Below are 21,008 nucleotides of genomic sequence, written 5' to 3' on the forward strand. Positions count from 1 at the left end.
CCACCATCGCAACTACCTACAAATATACATATGCCTCGAAATGAAAGAACCCTAAGGGACTATGAGCTATCGAATCTATAGATGGTTCAAGGAAGCATCACAAGGCCAGCCATCACGGGTAACAATTTTGAAATAAAATTGTCCATTATCCAAAACAATTTGCAGTTTAAAGGCACAATCATAGAGGACCCAAATCAGTATTTAAAATGGTTCCTTTAGGTCTATGATACATTTAAATACAACAAGGTCACCGATGACGCTATTTGTCATTGGCTGTTCCCCTTCTCCGTAATTGACAATGTCTTTTCTTGGTTAATTTCAGAGGCACCAGGATCCATCACAACATAAGATGAACTTGCAGGAAAATTTCTGCAAAAGTTCTTTCCTATTAGCAAGATAGTCCAACTAAGGAGAGAGATCGCAAAGTTCAAACAGTTAGAAGGAGATAGCTCTCATGAAACTCGGGAGCATTTTCAAATGCTAATACAAAGATGCCCACATCATGGATTACCTAAGTGGTTCACATTGCAAATGTTCTATAATGGATTGGGTGTACACGCACATTCAGGACTAGATGGAGCCACAAGAGGAGCCTTAATAAAGATAATATACAAAGATGCATATGGCTTAATAGAAAATATGGTGATGAATTCCTACAAGTGGCCAACCAAACGCTATACATATAACCAGAAACCATTTACGGTAAAAGATGACTAGGAGGATGCTAGATATCGACAAATTATGGACAGACCAACTACACAGAGTCCTCATCTAGTATGCCATCTATATATGGAGGAGACAAACCTCTTTTCAATTATATTAATAATCCAACTAAGGATGTCAACTATGTTGGGAATAGGGTTGGAAACCTTTTTTTTTAAACACTTGTAATCTTAATTGGATAGATCGCCTAAACTTGAGATGGGTCGGAATCCAATGAGGAGGTAATAGTGTACAACCAATTAAAAATACTAATTATTTTGCAGAAGCCTCAAGAAAGGGCCAACTCAAATGACCATATTGTATGTGGTCAACACTTGGATCGCAATCAATGAGAACAGGAGTAAAGTAGGTGTAGTTTGAGTGTACCAATACCATAAAAACATTAACTAAGCTGAAAGATCAGATGAGTCAATTAGTGAATATGATGAGAGATATAAAAAGAAAAATTGTCATTGGAATCCTAAGCAACACAAAGAATAATCCTCGAAGTGAAGGCAAGGAGCATGTGAAAGCGATTGTGCTTCGTTTGGGTAAAGTACTGAGTAGTCGAGAAATCCCAACTCAAGAGGGAGACAAGGGGGATACAAACGATCTTCATAAAGATCCTCAAGAAGTTGATCTTGAATTGGTAGCTGAGTCAGAAGATAATCCAATAGGAGAATCTGCACTGAAAAGGATATTGTTCCCTTCATAGTTAGAAGAAAAACAAACATGGGATGAGGAAAAATTTGTAAGTTTTTTTAGCTTTTTTAAATATCTGAATGTTAACTTGCCCTTAATAGATATAATTGAGAAAATTCCTAAGAACACCAAGTATTTAAAAGAAATTATGTCTAGGCGTAGGAAAATAAAAACATGAGAGCAAGTTAGCGTAAGTGCCTCATGTAGTGCTATTATTTCAAAACAGATACCCCTTAAACTAAAAAACCTTTTACAATACCTGTAGAAACATGGTACATTCATTTTAGCAAGACTCTATGTGATTTAAGAGCCAATATTAATTTAATGCCCTTATCTATTTATGAAAACCTCAGTTTGGGGGAGATTAAAAATACCCAAATCACACCACAATTAGCTGATAGATCTTCAGAACATATGAAAAGTGTACTTGAATATGTTTTGGTTAAAGTTTGGAGCTTCATCATCCCAACGGATTTTATAATTTTAGATTTTGAGGAAGACCGTGAAATACCCATTCTATTGGGTAGACAATTTTTAGGAACATCAAGGTCCACCATTTACCTAGAAAATAATGAGTTAAAAATGAGGATCAATTTTGAGACAGAAATCTTTAAATGTGGTCATCGACAAAATGAGGAACATAGAGAAAAACTAGGGAGTCAATGCTTTAGAATATCTGTAAAAATTTGTAACAACCCTGAACCAGGGAAAGTGTTCTCTATGATAAGTGCAAGAAGAAAAAGTAAGTTCAGAGAGTGAGATAAGCAAAGGAAAGTGGAGTGGCATAACAGACGTTGGACCAATTTTGATAAAACCACAACTAGAATAGGGTACACGTATACGTATACATTAATCAAGCTAACAGGTGAATCCAACAACAAGACTTAACATTCTTTGGGGATGTAAAGGTTATGTTAAACATCAAATGTAACAGCCCATTTTTCAATGAAATCAGAACAGTGGTTTTGGGACCACAAATCCTACCCAAAATATATTTTATTTTTATTTTATTATATGGCCTGTAATATGTTAAAAATGACGTGAGAAAATTTTGGTATGAAAATTTTATTGATTAAGTGTTTAATTACAAAAAGGACTAAATCGCATAAAATGCAAATTTTGAATTCTAGTAGCTATAAGTATCAAATAGCTATGGAATTCAAAAATTAAGGTCCTTATATGGTAATTAGACCATTAATAAAAGTATGTATATTTTTATGGTGACTTATCCATGGAATTATAGAAAAAGTGCAATGACTAAATTGGAAATAGCAAAATGTTAATTAATTAAAAGATGAAAAGAATTATATCATCTAATTTTTCCATCTTCAACCTTAAAAATACATGGAAACCCTAGGAGAGAGAAAAGAAGCTTTCAAGGCCTAATTGGGTAAGTTTTCTTGTCCTATTTTTAGTAATTTTGGTATTTTTGAAATCGGGATAGCTTAATCTCTGTATTTGAGAGATTAATTTGAACAAGGTATGAAAATGGGTCATGGATGTATTATGCTGGAAATTAGAAATATATGGTAGAAAATGAAAGATTACTGATAGATAAACAACTTTTACAAAGTAATTTTTGATGAAAACATGATTTAGGGACTAAAATGAAAAGTTGTAAAATTTGATGAAAAATTCTGAAATTTTATGAATACATATGCTGGAAAATTTGTAATGGGGCTTTGGTTAGGCTTGGAATAGGGAGTAATTTGAACAAGTTTCATTTTCTGGGCCTAGGGACAAAATCATAATTTTTAGAAAAGTTAAAGGCAAAATGGTAATTTTGCCTAGGACATAAATTGAGTCCGTCTAAGTATGAAATGTATGAAATTAATGATCAAATTCATTTATATAGATCCGGACAACACTAATTCGAGGTTAGATCGAGGAAAAGAAAAGATTTCGGATTAGTAGAATTTTACGCAAAGAAGTGTCGAGGTCAGTTTGTATAACTTAATCGGACATGTAATTATGTTAATTAATTGTTTTATTGTCTGTAATGTGAATTATATTGATGTGTTTCACTTGTATGCTATGATGAAAAATGAAAATAAGCTTGAAATGGTGATAAAGGGTTAGTCCCAATTGGATGTTGAATTCTGATGAATGTGTGCGGTTTCCCGAAACAAGTAGGGTCCGGCATTTGTTGTGGACGGGATTTAGCTCGATCGAGTAATCCCAACGACCTTGTTATAAAAAGGATTTAGCCCGAATGGGTAATCCTGATGTAATACCTCCTCAGCATACGTTATGATTAGGGTTTAGCCTGGATGGTAATCTTGTTAAACGATAAGTGGCTCGAAAGAGTGTTTCTTGGTTAAGTGCCCTAATGGGTACCCTTGAATAAGAAATTGATGAATTTTTGAGTTGTACACTTCGAGTGTACTACTTGAGCATTCATTGGAATTTAATGATTCAAAGGACATATAACTCTTGACTTGGCATGAAAAGCTTGAAATGAAATAGTAATGTCTGGATAGAATATTGCTTGATGAGCTCATCTATGTTACTTGATTTATATAAAGATTTCTGTGACTAACATGTTTAATTGAGTTCATGTGCTTAGGCAAATTTAGCCAAATGGATGGAAACATGATATTGTATGTTTAGATTTAATAATCAAGATCGGGAAATTTAGTTTCCGTTATACGAACTTACTAAACATGTAATGCTTACTCCTTTTATTTTTCCCCTGCCTTATAGTGCTTGGAAACTCATGAGGGTTGGAAGTATAATGGCATTGCCACACTATCAATTAGCTATCTTGGGTATATATAGTAAAATCATTTTGGTATAATGGCATGTATAGGACAACTTGGCCAATGGTGGCTTGAAATGTTATTTTGTAGCCTAGCCATGTGACAGCCCAAAATTGACCCTAGTCGGGAAGTGGTTTCGGGACCGCTAAACCGAGTCACCGAAAGGTTTGAATGTGATGTTTATTATCTAGAATATGTAATCATGAATGTGTGAAAATTTCAAGCTTCGATTTAGTCGATTGCATGTGAATTTAGTCAATAGGACTTATATGAGAAAATTTTAAAATGAGATAGGTCAATGCATGAGGACCTATTAGTGCATGTGAAAGAAAAAGGGGACTTGCATGTCAAATTCCCCCTCCCTAATATGTAGTGGCCGGCCATGCTATGGGTGGAAACATGTCACCAACATGTTGTGTTAGTGATGTATGGTAAGGAAAATAAAATATTAAGCATGATAATTAAAATAAATTAAAGAAAGGAATTAAACAATGAAAAGGAAGGGTGATGAAAAAAAAAATGGTCTCATCCATACCCCCCCTTGTTGCCGTGAGTTGAGGAAAGAAAACAAAAAAAAATGTGTGTTCATTCTTGAACACCTTTGGCCGAATAGAGGAAAGAAAGGAAGGGGAAGAGCTTGAGAAAATCGGCTATGGTGGTTTGCTAGACTAAGGTATGTTTGATGTTGTTCTTGAGATGCATGCATGTTTTAGTAGTTGACTTGAGTTCTAAAAACCCATGGTTCAATTTTGTGGATTGATGATGATTTTTGTGTTTTGCCATTGATGAGTGCTTGAGCTTTTTGATAGTTGTTGATGAAAAGTGAAAGATATGTTAAAGATTAATATGTTTTGTGTTGAAGTTTTTGGTGATTTTGAGTAGTTAGGGCTAAATTACAAAAACAAATTTTTGAAGGACTCAAAGGTGAAATAAATGAGATGTATGGACTTATATGGGCACTAGGAAGATTCGGCCCTTAAGGAGTGTGACCAAACTTTGTGTATTTTGTGTTTTGTGGAATAAAGACTAAATTGTGAAAGTGCGAAATATTAGGGGTAAAAAAATGTAATTTACCCATTTATGTGTTATTAGACTAAATTGAATGAAAATATGTTAAATTAAGGCTTGGCAAGCTAGCTATTAAGGTGAAATGCTAATGTTAGTATTTGATTCGGTAATAATCTGTTTGGGGACAGCAGCAGTAAGGTGATTTTGGAAAATCGCCATAATTTGTAGGAGTTGAATTAGAAGCTGAGTGAATTATGCCATTAAAGCTTGAAGAGTCTATTTTCTTACAAAAGAAACTATGAAAACAAAAGAGTTACCGATCTTGAGATATTTGAAGTATTGTGGGGCTGAGTCAAAATGACTACTAGATTCCCTGTTCTGTATTTAGAAAATCATTATAAATTGTACAAAAATGATTATAAGATAAAATTTATATGCTTAGACTCCTTAATGAGTCTAGTTTCAAATGAGATCAAATACAACACATTTTGAATTCTGTAAAATGAGAAATTTGATTCGTAGTGAAGAGTGGTCAGAATAGTCAAACAGTGAAACAGGTGAAACTTTAAGAAAAATCTGGTATTGATTGGCCAAGTCAAAAATTCTGAAAATTTATGGATGGAAGATATACGAGTCTATATTCAGGGAAAATTAACGGCTAGTGATTTGGAGTTTTGTAGCTCCAGTTATAAACAATTTAGCGACTACTGCTCAGGAAAACAGCTCGTAGTGAATATGTGATTTTGTTGTAAACATTAATGAAAATTTGCCAATGAGTTATTTATTGACTATTATAAAGCTTACTATAATCTATGTGTGTGAAAGTCAAATCAATATATATATTATTCTGAAAGTAATACTTGAATAGTCGATTAATGACTATTTTAAATTATTGATTTGGCTCAAGGAGTTAAAGGAGGTGAATCGAGCAAAGGCAAAGAAAAGGTTATCGAGTAGTCGAGTTGGAACCGTCTTACCCAACACGAGGTAAGTCATTAAGCATGTAGTTGGTATTATTTCAATGGTCATAATGTTTATGTATTGATGCTGAATGGAATGAATAAATATACATATATATATATATGTGCATGTACGTATGTGATGATGAAATTGTTGAATGAAAGAAAAGAGGTAAGATGTATTGAGTTGTTGATCTCGGCACTAAACGTGCGGGATAACCATTTATGACCATGAGATTGGCGCTAAGTGTGCGGGATTAAATTGTACAGCACTAAGTGTGCGATTTGAATATGTTGCACTAAGTGTGCGAAATGAATATGATGCACTAAGTGTGCGAATTGACCATGCGGCACTAAGTGTGCGAGTTTGACTATGTAGCACTAAGTGTGCGATTTGATTATGTAGCACTAAGTGTGCGAGTTGATTATATAGCACTGAGTGTGCGGACTCGATATACATTCGTGAATCATTATGGACACTATGTGTGCGACACTATTGAGTCGATCGCGGACAGCGGATCGGGTAAGTGTCTTGAGTACATGGCTAATAGGTGCTATGCTTATACTTGGTGTTGAGCTCGGTAAGTTTGAACCTATGTGACAAATATACTTGAAGTCACGTACATAAAATTTATCGTAGGATGGGTGAAAGGCCGTTTATTCGTTTGATTGTAACGAAAATAAATTGATTTATGAAAATGCTTCAATGTCCTATTGATGAGTATATGGAATGTGAATGCATGAATTTATATGAAATTGAATTGATAGGTTGGAGGAACTATGGTATGGTTCGGAATGGATGGAGTAATTAGCCTCGTTCCATTTTGTTTTCTCTTGTGATAATGTTATTGATGGATGGTAGTGCATAGCTTATGACTTACTGAGTTATAAACTCACTCGGTGTTTCCTTGTCACCCATTATAGGTTGCTTGGACTCATCTATTTTTGCGTGGTCGGGCCGTCATCGAAGTCATCACACCGGATAGCAAGTTTTGGTACTTTCTTCTTAGTGTGCTTAGAAGATCATTTTGGCATGTATAAGCTAGTACATTGTGTTTGAATTATGGCATGTAAACTTTAAGCCATGCGAAAATGGCACGAATGTTCGATTGAGTTGGATCAAGGGTAGGCATGAAATGGACCTAGTTACTTTCGTAACAGATGCTGGCAGCAGCAGTGTCATGAGATTGAAAAATCACTAAAAATAGTAGGAGTGGAATTAATTGATGAATAAATTATGTAATCGAAGCTCGATGAGTCTGCTTTCATGAGGAAGTAACGAAAAGATCATATGGGCAGTATATTAAGAGATAATCAGATTTTTGTGGGACAGGGCCAGAACGGTTTCTGGATTCCCTGCTCCGACTTTGGAAATTCATTACAAATTAACCAGAGATAATTAGGGGTCGTATCATATATGTACAGATTCCTCTCTGAGTCTAGTTTTCATAGAAACAAACGGCATCAGTATTGAAGCCCCGTGCAGGGAGATATTCAAGTCGTAATGGGCAAAGGTCAGTGTAGTCGACCCCTGCAACTTGGGAGATTTTGACTAATAAACTGTACTAATTGGCCCAACAAAAAATTCTAGAAAAAATTACATAGATGGGCACATGAGTCTAGTTTCGGGGAAAAATTACGAAACTGATTTTCGAGTTACGAAACTCAAGATATGATTTTTAAAACGACTAGTACACAGATTGGGCAGTGTCTGGAAAATAAATTTTGTAAGGGGTTAAAGCCAGTTAACACCTCGTGTTCGACTCCGGTGTCGGTTTCGGGTTCGGGGTGTTACAAGCCATTGGAATGGCTAGTAATGGTTCTTTTTGGTATTACTATATAGGTTATTATGTTATATATATCCATATGTGTTAAGTTAAATATATGAGACCAAATGTTGTTATTGTCCTAGTTAAACCAAGGTAAGTTTATAAACACTTGTACTTGAAATGAAATGCCCTGTTGAATGATGGAATTGTTTAATTTGTATGCTTGGAATTAGCTGGTATTGGATGATTGTTTCAAGTGCAAGTCTTAGGTGAAATTTTGAGTGAGAAATGGAACTAGAAATGACTTCATTTTGTCCACACGGGCATGTGTCTAGACCGTGTGTGACACACAACCTGGTAACACAGACATGTGGTTAGTCCATGTGTCCTCTACACCCTAATTTTGAGAAATATAATGCTCAGAATTGGGCACACGGGCAAAGACACGGGTGTGTGTCTCAGCTGTGTGTCCCACACGGCCTGGAACACGGGCGTGTGTCTTGGCCATGTGAAACCTGTACCTAATTTGAATTAAATTAATTAACCACATGGCCTAGCACACGGGCGTGTGGCATGGCCTTGTGTGCAAGTCAAAGAGTTACACGGGGTCGAACACGGCCTCTAACACAGGTGTATCCCTTGGACCACACGGGCACGTGAACCTTGCACCTTGGAAAAATTTTGTAAATTCATAAAAAATTCTCAAAAGTCCCGATTAAGTCCCAACTCGATTCTAATGCTCATATTGGGCCTCGAGTGTCCGATCAAAGGACATTATGGATGATTCTGGTAAATGAATAGTAAATTATGATGTTAAATGGAAAAATGTTCTGAATATTCTGGTAATGCTCTGAAACCCTATTTCGGCGACGGGTATGGGTTAGGGGTGTTACATCAAACGTCTACAAAGCTCGAACCCAAATCTCAAAAGTGTATCTTTGTGGGATATCCTAAGGATACTAAAGGATATTATTTCTTCAATCCTAGTGAGAAATAAGACAATATTCTTCCTTGAAAGAGTTTGTCTCTAAAAAAGGGAAGTGGTAAAAGAATAGAACTCGAAGAAATTCGAGAACAACAACAAATCTTTGAACCAAAGATTGAACAACAACGGTTCTACAAGTTGCTACGAAACAATCGAATATTTTGGAAACACAACTACCGCAAAGATCTTTAAGAGAACACCATGTACCTAAGAGATATGGATTTCTCATTACAACACATGGCGATATTCGACTTATGGATCAATATTAGCCTAGGACTTATCAAAGTGGTGGCAAGCCTAGATTCTGATAATTGGCTTAAGGCCATGAGGTCTGAGATGGATTCCATGTCAAAAAACCAAGTACGAATCTTGGTTGACCCACTTGAAGAGGTAAAACCCATAGGGTGCATGTGGGTTTTCAAAAAGAAAATTGGCATGGATGGTAATGTACAAACATACAAAGGGCGATTAGTCACTAAAGGTTTTCTACAAATTCATTGTAACACCCCAAACCTGGCCTAGAAGTTAGGCCTGAATCTGGCATGTCACATTGAAGTGTTTTTCGAAAACCATGTTCTCATTGAAAACCCTTCTTTCTAATTAAAACCTCTGGCCATTTTAAAACTTGTAAAAACCTTAGTTTATGTCGGTTTATTAAAAGTCATTCTCTTGTAAAACATTATTACCTTTAAAACTTTATTTGCTGCGGAAGCTTAATTTAACAGTTGAAGAAACGTGATATTTTGAAAAATAGCTATTGTTTTGGAAAAACCATGTTCAACTCCAGCAGTTATAAAACAATATATAAAATTTCAAATTTAGAACCCGAAATTAAAAGAGGCCTTATTACAACCCAGATCAAATATAAGCACTTGTAAATAGATAAGTTAAAAGAAAATCGGAAACAATAACAGTTGTGTGGCCACCTCCGAGTCCCTCGCAGGATCGATCCTCCTAATGCTGGGGATTATCGGCACAGTTAATAAACGAGGTAAGTTTATGGAAACTCAGTGTGTAATCCCCTCCTAAACTAAAATAGTTAGTAAATAGAAAGAATTCAGAATCAACCTAGGCCGGAGCCCATTACAGCAACAGAACAATGTGTGTGGGCCAAAGCCCAGTACAATTTCACTTGGGTCTCAGCCCTCATCAGAATTAATTGGGCCTAGCCCATTCTCAAAATCAATGACAGTTGGGCCTAGCCCAATAACAGTATCAGGTGGGCCTATGCCCAGTACAGAATCAGTAACAGGTGCAGATATGCAAATAGATACCCAGCCCAGTCTAACCAACACACCACCCGTACCAACCAACACACCATGTGGGGATGAAATAGACCCACCCAGCCAGCACACCAAGCTTAGCACCAGTTGCGGCACTAAGTCAACAGAACGGCTCAATGCTGTAGATTGAATGACTCAAGGCCATAAATATCGTAGCAAAACTGCCAGTTAACAGAATGGCTATAAGCCATAAGTATCACAGAAAAGCTGCAAGCCTTGTACAGAACGGCTAAAAGCCGTACACTTTCTCCGTCAATAATAACTCAACCCCATGCAATATGTCATGTCATAAATATTGCGTGTATGCAAAGTTTTACTCAGTACAATCATATATGTAAGTCAAAAGCACATAAGTCATACGGAACATAAAGGCATAATCATTATTCTACCATACAGGGGTATTACGGTCATTTTACACTATAAGGGTATTTCGGTAATTTTACAAACAAATAGTATTTATGACCCATCAGATGGCCCACCGTCGCCTCGAGCTACTTAAGTAACTTAAACAGACATAACGATGCAAACGGGCCTAAGGCCATTACTCAGCCCAAGTGGGCCCACACGCTCGTGTGGCCCATTTAGCCCATACTTAGTCACGACTACGCAAATTTCATAGCCCAATCTGTTAATTGTCACTTCCCGTAGATTTTACCTATGCCAGGCCAACGGGCCCATTGGGCCCACACAACCCGTTCTAGCCCATCGAGGCCCAGAATGGCCTATGCCATGTGCGCGACATAACAAGCCCCACTATTTTCCACCGAACAGTCAGATTTACACAGGTGGGCCCATGGGCCCTGATAAACTGTAATTTATACATATTTTTATCCCATGCTTAGCACATTTATGGATGAATTCTCCTTAGATTTGGTGAATTCGATGCTCCTAATTCTTTAATTTCAATTTTATACTCAGGTGAGCATAGGAGAGTAAAAAGAACGAGAAAGGGGCTGAAAACGGAGAAAATGAACCCACATGGGAAATCAACACGGCCTGGACTTCCTCACACAGGCGTGTCACACGGTCGTGTCCATTTGGCAGGATTGAAGAACGACTTACACAGGTAGACTACACGCTCGTGCCTATTCAATAGCCTTGACCACGGGCTGGAGTAATCGCACACGGGCGTGTCCCTGCCGAGCCCAAGTATAGTCCTATTGGGAAAAGGCCACTTTTTAGGGATCTTGGGCATTCTAAAGCCTATTTAAACACCTAAGGAGACACTTAGAAGGGACACATAGAGTAAGAGGCAAGGAATTGCTCAAGGGAAGCCGATTGGTCCACCTCAGAAGCCGGATTCATCGTTAAGACTAAAGATCTCCTTTCAATTTCCATTTAGAGGTTTTGGGTTTTCTTTATGTTTTGTATTCATTATTCTTCTAAGATGTTTTCTTTTATAATTATGAACTAAACTCCCTAAATACTAAGGGGAATGAACCTAAGAACGGATCTTGTTAATATTATCTGAATTGTATGATAAATATTTGACTTGTTCTTAATTATGTGTTCTTAATTCTTGTTTTAATATTTCAGGATATTGATTCAAGTTAATGCTCTTATTTAGAGGAGGAATAGACCCTGTCTAAGAGTAAATTTGTCATAATTAAGCGGAGTTGATTGCACGCCTAGAGATAGGGTGATAAGATTTTGCCGGATTAGAGTGAAACCTAATAAAGGGATCCATAAATCGAGTTAATGCAACACTAGGTCGTTAATTAGAAAGAGATTTCAATTAATCAACCTAGGGTTAGACGTTATTAGTCTCGAGAGAGATAATAATATAACTTAGAGATTTCTACGGATCAAGTCAAATGAATAAAACGTCTGATTCAGAGTCAAATAACAAATGAAGTCTAGGTGGATTTTTCCTTGGGTATTGTCTTAATCAATCGAGTTTTGCCAAGAGCTTTTTCCCAATTTTCTCTCTGTGCACCCTTAGTTTTGTTAATTAGTCTAGATAAACAAATCCCTTAATTTTTATGTTAGATAATAAAAAAAATGTAATTACTAGTACTCTTGGTTCCTTTGGGTTCGACAATCCAGTCTTGCTAAAGCTATACTACTATTCGATAGGTACACTTGCCTTCATCGTGATAATAGTTAGTTCCAAGAACGATTAATTATAAATACTTAAAACCTATGACGAATATCACGTATCAAGTTTTTGGCACCGTTTTCGGGGAGCTAAGATATTAGGAAGACTCAATTTTTATTACTTTAGACATTTTACTTTATTTATTTAAATTTTTATTTTCCTTTCTAATTTTTCTTTTATTCATTCCTGGCAGGTTTTTATAGTGTATGCCTAGAAGAAACCCGTCGGGACCATTACTTTTTGATAGTGAAATCGATCGCACAGTTCGTAGAAACCGAAGAGAAATAAGGCAAAGCTTGAGATACACAGAGGAAGAGCAAGAGGACGATATTTCAACCACAACCGAGGAGATGGCTGAAAACCAAGAAAATCTGCTACCTCCTGCGATTGCTGCTAATCAGAATCCTACTCCACGTACTATGTATGACTATGCTAAACCTTCTTTAATAGGAACTGAATCGAGCATAGTTAGGCCTGCTGTTGCTACAAATAATTTTAAACTGAAACCTAACACCATTCAAATGATCTACCAGTTTGTTCAGTTTGATGGTTTGCAGGAAGAGGATCCCAACGCTCACTTGGCGAATTTCTTAGAGTTTTGTGACACTTTTAAAATCAATGGTGTTTCTGATGATGCCATTCTCCTTCGATTGTTTCCCTTTTCATTGAGGAATAAGGCTAAACAGTGGTTGGACTCGTTACCACGAGGGTCAATCACTACTTGGGAACAAATGACTAAAAAGTTTTTATTAAAATATTTTTCGCTGGCTAAAATAGTTAAATTACATAATGATATCTCTTCTTTTGTGCAGATGGATTTAGAAACACTCTACGATGCATGGGAGAGATACAAGGATCTGTTGAGAAGGTGCCCTCACCATGGGTTACCACTCTAGCTACAGGTTCAAGCATTTCATAATGGCCTGAATCCTTCGACTTGATAAATGATTGATGCAACCGCTGGTGGAACTATCAATAATAAGACACCTGATGATGCATATGAAATTATAGAAGAGATGTCACTGAATAATTATCAGTGGCAAGTCATGAGGATAAAACCAACGAAAATAGCCAGCGTTTTTAACGTCGATTTGGTCACCATGCTCTCTAATCAGGTAGAACTTTTGAACAGAAAAATTGACAGTTTTCTCAGTTCTTCACAGGTTCACCCAATAATGCAATGCGAAGCAAGTGGAGGTGGATCAAGCAATTCAGAATACCCACCCTATGGCCACAACATAGAGAACGAGCAGTTAAATTACATGGGTAATAATCCTTGATCTCAAAATAATCCTTATAGTAACACTTACAATACAGGTTGGAGGAACCACCCAAATTTTTCATGGGGAGGCCAAGGAAATCAGAGACCACCATCACCTCCAGGCTTTCAACAACTACCCTACCAACAAGAGAAAAAACCAAACCTTGAAGAGATGCTAACAAAATTCATCTTGGTGTCAGAAACTCATTTTCAAAATACTAAGACAACACCTAAAAATCAACAAGCGTTGATCTAAGGGCTCGAAGCTCAGATAGGACAGCTAGCCAAATTAATATCTGAACGACCACCAGGAAGTCTACCTAGTAACACTAAACCTAACACAAAAGAGCACGTAAAAGTAGTTACACTAAGGAGTGGGAAAGTGTTAGTTGAATCTGAAAAGAAGCCACCATAAGAAGCTGAAAGAAAGGAGGTCGAACCCGAAAACAATGACAATCTAATGCCAAAAGAATATAAACCACCAATCCCATACCCAGCAAAGTTGAAGAAAGACCGCATGGATGCACAATTCGATAAATTTCTTGAACTTTTTAAACAACTGCATATTAACTTACCTTTTATTGAAGCTTTATCGTAGATGCCTACATATGCAAAATTTTTAAAAGAGCTTCTAACAAACAAAATGAAGTTTGAAGACTTATCTACAGTGGAACTTAATGGGGAATGCTCAGCCATACTCCAAAATAAACTACCAACCAAATTGAAAGATTCAGGAAGTTTTACTATTCCCTGCTTAATCGGTAGTTTGAATGCTGATAAAGTACTAGCTGATTTAGGCGCCAGCATTAATTTGATGCCATATAAAATGTTTAAACAACTTGGTCTTGGAGAACCCACTAGGATGAGTATTCAATTAGCTGATAGATCTGTTAAATATCCTAGGGGAATTATAGAGACGTACTTGTAAAAGCAGATAAATTTATATTCCCTGTTGATTTCGTTGTGCTTCACATGGACGAAGATGTTGAGGTGCATTTAATCTTAGTTCGGCCATTTTTAGCCACTGCTAGGGCTGTAATTGATGTGAGTGAGGGTAAATTGGTACTTAGAGTAGGTGACGAAGAGATTATTTTTAAAATTTATGATGCCATGAAATTTTCTAGGGAATAGGATGACTCATGTTATTTTATCGACTCTATTGATCATGCTACTCAAGATTCTTTTCAGGAAATCATACACAAGGACACAGTAGAACTATGTCTTGCCCAAGGAGAGGGGGTGGATGATGATTTTGAGATAGGAACCAAACTAAACTCTAATGAAAACTCCCCAAAACTAGCAAAATATAAGAGAATTAAGGTAAAAGTTGAACTTAAGCAAAAACCCTCTATTGAAGAACCTCCCAAACTGGAACTTAAACAATTGCTGAATCACTTGGAATATGCATTCCTTGGAAATAATTCTACATTACCGGTAATTATTGCATCCAACTTGCAACCTAAGGAGGAAGAGGAATTACTCCACGTATTAAGAGAGCATAAAAAGGCCATAGCTTGTAAAATTTCTGATATTAAAGGGATTAGCCCTTCTTTTTGCACCCACAAAATTTTAATAGAAGATGAATATAAACCATGCGTGCAAGCCCAAAGACGACTAAACTCCAACATGAAGGAAGTTGTTAAAACTGAGGTAATTAAACTCCTAGATGCTGGAATTATTGATCCTATTCTTGACAGTTCTTGGGTGAGTCCAGTGTAGGTTATTCCTAAGAAAGGAGGCATGACTGTTGTAGCCAATGAGAAGAATGAATTAATCCCAACAAGAGCAGTTACAAGTTGAAGAGTGTGCATTGATTATAGGAAGCTAAATGATGCCACGAGAGAAGATCACTTCCCCCTTCCATTCACTGACTAAATGTTGGAAAGATTGTCAGGGCACATGTAGTACTACTTTTTAGATGGACTCTCTGGCTATTTCCAAATCCCAATAGCTCCTGAAAATCAAGAAAAGGCGACATTTACATGTCCATACGTATGTTTTCTTATCGTAGAATGCCTTTTGGATTATGTAATTCTCCTACTACTTTTCAGCATTGCATGATGGCCATTTTTGACGAACTAATAGAAGACGTCATGGAGGTATTTATGGATGATTTGTCAGTTTTCGATAACTCTTTCCATCTTTGCCTCAAAAATTTAAAACGAGTGTTAATAAGATGTGAGGAAACAAACCTTGTGCTTAATTGGGAAAAATGTCACTTTATGGTTCAAGAAGGTATTATGTTAGGACATAAAATTTCTAATAGAGGGATTGAGGTTGATAAATCTAAAATTGAAACCATTGAAAAACTACCTCCCCCTAATTCGGTTAAGGCTATTAGAAGCTTTTTAGGGCATGCTGGGTTTTATAGAAGATTTATTAAAGACTTTTCTAAAATGGCTAAGCCTTTGACTAAATTACTAGAAAAAGATGTGTCTTTAATTTCGATCAGGATTGTTTAGAAACATTTAATACTTTAAAGGATAAACTGACTAAAGCTCCAATTATAATTGCACTTGATTGGAATTTACCTTTTGAACTAAAGTGCGATGCAAGTGATTTTGCAGTAAGTGCAGTTTTGGGACAACGAAGAGATAAACATTTTCAACCAATCTATTATGCTAGCAGAACTTTGACAGCCGCACAATAAAACTACACCACCACGGAGAAAGACCTGTTTACTGTGGTTTTTGCATTCGATAAATTTAGGCCATATCTAATATTGTCTAAAGTTGTCGTTTATACTGACCATTCCACTCTTCGCCACCTTTTATCTAAAACTGATGCAAAACCCCGACTCATTCGATGGATCTTATTATTTCAGGAATTTGACTTGGAGATTAAAGATAAGAAAGGAGCTGAAAATCTCGTGGCTGACCATCTCTCCAGGCTTGGAAACTCAAATACCAAAGAGCCAGATGACATTGAAATAAATGATTCATTCCCTGAAGAACAATTTTTTACTATATTTGATTCTGAAGTGCCTTGGTTTGCAGATATTGCAATTTTTTAGCTTCTAAAATTATCCCAAAAGGGTTGACACATCAGCAAAAGAAGCGATTCTTCACTGATGTGAAAAACTACTTCTGGGAAGACCCTTTTCTTTTTTGTAAATGTGCAGATCAAATCATTAGAAGGTGCGTTACAAGGATGGAAGCATTGAAAATCTTGGAACATTGCCACTTAAGATCGACTGGAGGAATTACGGTGGAAATAAGACTGCACATAAAGTCCTTGAATTAGGTTTTTATTGGCCCACTCTATTCAAAGACACCAACAGGTATGTTACTTCTTGTGACAAATGTCAAAGGACAGGTAATATATCCAAACGTGATGAAATGCCTCAGACATATATGCTCTCATGTGAAATATTTAACGTTTGGGGTATCGACTTCATGGGTCCTTTCCTTAGCTCATTCGGGAATAAATACATCTTAGTAGCTGTTGATTATATGTCCAACTGGGTTGAAGCCCAAGCTTTACCTACTAATGATGCTAGAGTAGTAGTATGAATCCTTAAGAAACTTTTCTCTCGATTTGGTACACCTAGAGCAATTATCAGTGATAGGGGTACTCATTTTTGTAACACCCAATTTGACAAGACCCTTAAAAAATACAGAGTTCATCACAGAACAGCTACCCTTTATCACCCTCAAACTAGTGGCCAAGTCGAAGTAGCGAACCGAGAGCTTAAACGTATCCTAGAAAAGATAGTAGAATTAAATAGGAAAGATTGGTGATGAAAGTAGATGATGCTTTATAGGCTTATAGAACTGCTTTTAAGACTCCCATAAGAACATCACCTTACAGACTTGTTTATGGGAAAAGTTGTCATCTACCGTTTGAGTTAGAACACAAGGCATTCTGGGCTATAAAATTTCTAAACCTTGACTCCAAACTTGCAGGTGAAAACAGGTTGATGTAGTTGAACGAGTTAGATGAGTGGCGAGCCAATGCATATGAAAATTTGTGCCTATACAAGGAAGTGACAAAACGCCGCCACGACACCCGTTTGAAGCAACGAAGGCAATTTGAAGTTGGAGATCTTGTCCTGTTATAAAAATCGAGGCTCAAATTGTTTCCTGGAAAGCTTAAATCATGATGGTCAGGTCCTTTCGTAGTTCAAATTGTGTTTCCATATGGCACAGTAGAGGTAAGTCATCCATCACAGGGCACTTTTAAGGTAAATGGGCATCGTTTCAAAATTTACAACGATGAGAATTTCAAAGACGATAAAGAGGAGCTACGGCTCCACGAAGTTACCTATATATACCCATAAGGTAGAGTCGAGCTTAGACTATAAATAAGCGCTTCTCGGGAGGCAACTCGAGCACTAATGGTGTTAACTTCTTTAAATTTTAGTCTTCAACATTTAATTCCCTAACTGAGTCACTGAACACCGAATTTCTAGAAACATACGACCAGGCACATGGGCGTGCCGTAGGCCGTGCACATACCATGGGATGTAACACGACCGTGCGATACGACCATGTGAAAATAGGGCAAAAATGTTTCCCCAACACGGGATCTGATAAGTTGTCATAGCCATGCGACATGGCCATGGGCAATCCTGCCAAATTAACACGGGCATGTGACATGACTGTGTCCACCGACAGTGGTCGAGCCTATCAAAATAACACGGGCATGCGCCTGCATACAAAGGCGTGGGAGAAGCGAACAGAGATTGACACAGTCGTGCACCATGGCCGTGTACACCAATGTGCCCAATTTTGAAAACCACGAAACGCATGGGCTGAAATGAGGGCACACGGGCGTGCCCCACGGCTGTGTTCCCCAATCTCTTTATTTACACCTATTATTTATTTTATTTTTATCTTTATATTTTGAAATTACTTTTTATTTCCTTTTAATACTACTTTATCTTGCGACTTTATAATTTTTATTCAGCTATTTCTTTACGAGTAATTATGCTTCTTTATATTTCCTAAAAAGTTCCTGATTCTATCACAGTTATAAAGAGCTCCAAAGCTCACTATCACTTAGGAACTTGATACTCCACTAAAAAAGGTTCTCCACAACTGCCATGTCCTGGCCGACCACCACAATAACCTCTTTGATGGACATTGTGGTTGTGGAACCCAACATCTACCACCACCGGAGTATCCTCCCCCAATCTTATCATTGCCCTTGGCCAATTATTCTCCATAACTCTATTTCAAGGAGTCTATTTGTGACACCCCTAATTTGACCCTAGTCGAAAAGTGGTTTCGGGACCACAAAATCGAGTCATACAAATAATTAGCCGTCATATTTTATGTTTATTATATGTGAATATGAATGTGTGAAAGTTTTAAGCTTTGATTTAGTAAATTGCATGTGAATTTAGTCAATAGGACTTATGTGTGACACTTGTGAAATGTGATAGGTCAAAACATAAGGATCTATTAGTGCATGTAATAAAAAGGGTGGACTTGCATGTCAATTTCCCCCCCTAATTAGTAGTGGCCGGCCATGACAAATAGGGTTGACAAAGTGTGATGGGCAAAACATGTCATAACATGTTATGTTGGTGTTTCATGGGAGGAATGATAAAATAAGGAGCATGGTAATAAAATAATGGAAGGGAAAATGATGAAAACAAAAAAAAAAGGCTTCATCCTCTTTGTTCTTCTTGACCGAAAAAAAATGAAAGAAAGAAGAAATATGTTTTGAGGATTTCGGCAAGATAGCAAGCTAAAAATTTGAGGTATGTGCATTCGGTCATAGAGAAAATTGAATCAAAAGTTGGTTGATCCTTGTCCTCCATTGCCGTAGCCTAAAGGGAGGGAGAAGAAAGTTTGGTTGCCTTGATTTTTGGCTTAGAAGATGGCTAGAATCAGGTATGTATTGAATGATTCTTGAAAATCTATGCATGTTTGAGATGATTAGTTCAAACTCTACTTATCCCATAGATTAAACTTAGAATTTTGAGGTTTGGAAGAGGTAAGTACCTTGAAATTCTTGGAAAATTATGTATAAAGAAGGTGGTTAGTTCAAGTTCTAATCATTCAATGGCTTGTTTATTTTGTTAAGTTCGGTTTCAAGGTTTGATCAAATTATGGTTATATTTGACATGGTTGGTTTATTTTGTTATGCTTGTTATATGATAGGTATGATTTGTGTTTGGGTGATGTGTATGTGATATTGATTATATGATTCGAAAATGAGATATGTTAATGATGAAATATAATCGGCCATGGAAGTAGCTCATTTTGGAAGTATGATTTGTGGTATATTTTTTTGTGGTTGATTATAAAATTTGGCTTAAGTGAGGTAATTGGTAAAAGATGTGTTTATGATATAATACATATGCTTTCATAAGCTAAGTTATGTATATGTGATATCTTGCATATTGGTTGTTAAGTTACATGCTTGAGTTTAAAATGTGCCTTATATGTGGTTTATGATTTGGTAAATGATAGATTGATATTTTGGATATTTCATTAGTCAAGTGATATTGTAACTATGGTATGATTTGATTCGGCACTTATGTGTAAAATTGGTAGTTATTATTTTGGTAAAATGTGCAAAATTTGGTAAGACCAAATTTTATACTTAAGCTTAAGTGAAGTTGTTAATGCTGTATATATTAACGATTAATAAATCATGTGGTTTGGCTTGACTTAGTAAATAGTGAAGAAATGCATATTTATACATAGTGTTTATGAAAGGTAGTTTTATAAATGTGATATGAGTATTTTGTTTGTAAATGAGTAGTAAATATGTTAAGAATGGTTCTAAAATGTATATGGATGCCGTGTGATTGTGTTTGATTGGGAAGTAAATTGTTTGATTTAGCTCAAGAGCTTAGAGGATCAAAGTCGGATAAGGGAAAAGAGAAAGTAAACGAATAGCCGTGGATATCTAGTCATCGACCACTTCCGAGGTAAGTTTTAAGTGATTAAACGTTGAGTAAATTCAATCATAATAGGACATAATGAGTTGATTTAATAAGATATGATGTGGCCATGATATGTCTAAAACTCAAATGGTAAGTTCATAAGTGTTTGGACTTGGAAATTTAAGAGCAAATTGTAATAATTTGCTTTGGACAGCAGCAGTAACGTGATTTTAGAAAATCACTATAAATTGTTGGTGTGGAATTATAGGCTGAATAAAATATGTAATCAAAGCTTAGTTAGTCTAGTTTCTTATAAAAGAGACCGTGGAAGCAAAGAAATTTCCTATAAAGAGATATTTAAAGTTGTGTGGGACAGTGTCAGAATGACTCCGAAATCCCCTATTCTGTTTTTAGAAAATTATTATAATTTGTACAAAAATGGTTATAAGATAAGATTTATATGCTTAGACTCCTTAATGAGTCTAGTTTCAAATGAAATCAAATAGAACACATTATGAATTCTGTACAATGAAAAATTTGACTCGTAGTCAAGAGTGGTCAGATTAGTCAAACAGTGAAACAGGGGAAACTTTAAGAAAAATCTGGTATTGAATGGCCAAACCAAAAATTCTGAAAATTTT

General features: G+C 36.4%; 2 non-coding genes across 2 annotated transcripts; both read right to left on the minus strand.

The window, feature by feature from the left end:
* Positions 1 to 402: 402 nt before the first annotated feature.
* Positions 403 to 509, minus strand: LOC121217595 (small nucleolar RNA R71). The gene has a single exon (XR_005913729.1). It is a non-coding gene; the product is annotated as a small nucleolar RNA R71 (small nucleolar RNA).
* Positions 510 to 13,045: 12,536 nt separating this feature from the next.
* On the minus strand, positions 13,046 to 13,151 carry LOC121217024 (small nucleolar RNA R71). The gene has a single exon (XR_005913233.1). It is a non-coding gene; the product is annotated as a small nucleolar RNA R71 (small nucleolar RNA).
* Positions 13,152 to 21,008: the final 7,857 nt, after the last annotated feature.

This window comes from Gossypium hirsutum, chromosome A02, assembly GCF_007990345.1.
Source record: "Gossypium hirsutum isolate 1008001.06 chromosome A02, Gossypium_hirsutum_v2.1, whole genome shotgun sequence".
Taxonomy (NCBI): Eukaryota; Viridiplantae; Streptophyta; class Magnoliopsida; order Malvales; family Malvaceae; genus Gossypium; species Gossypium hirsutum.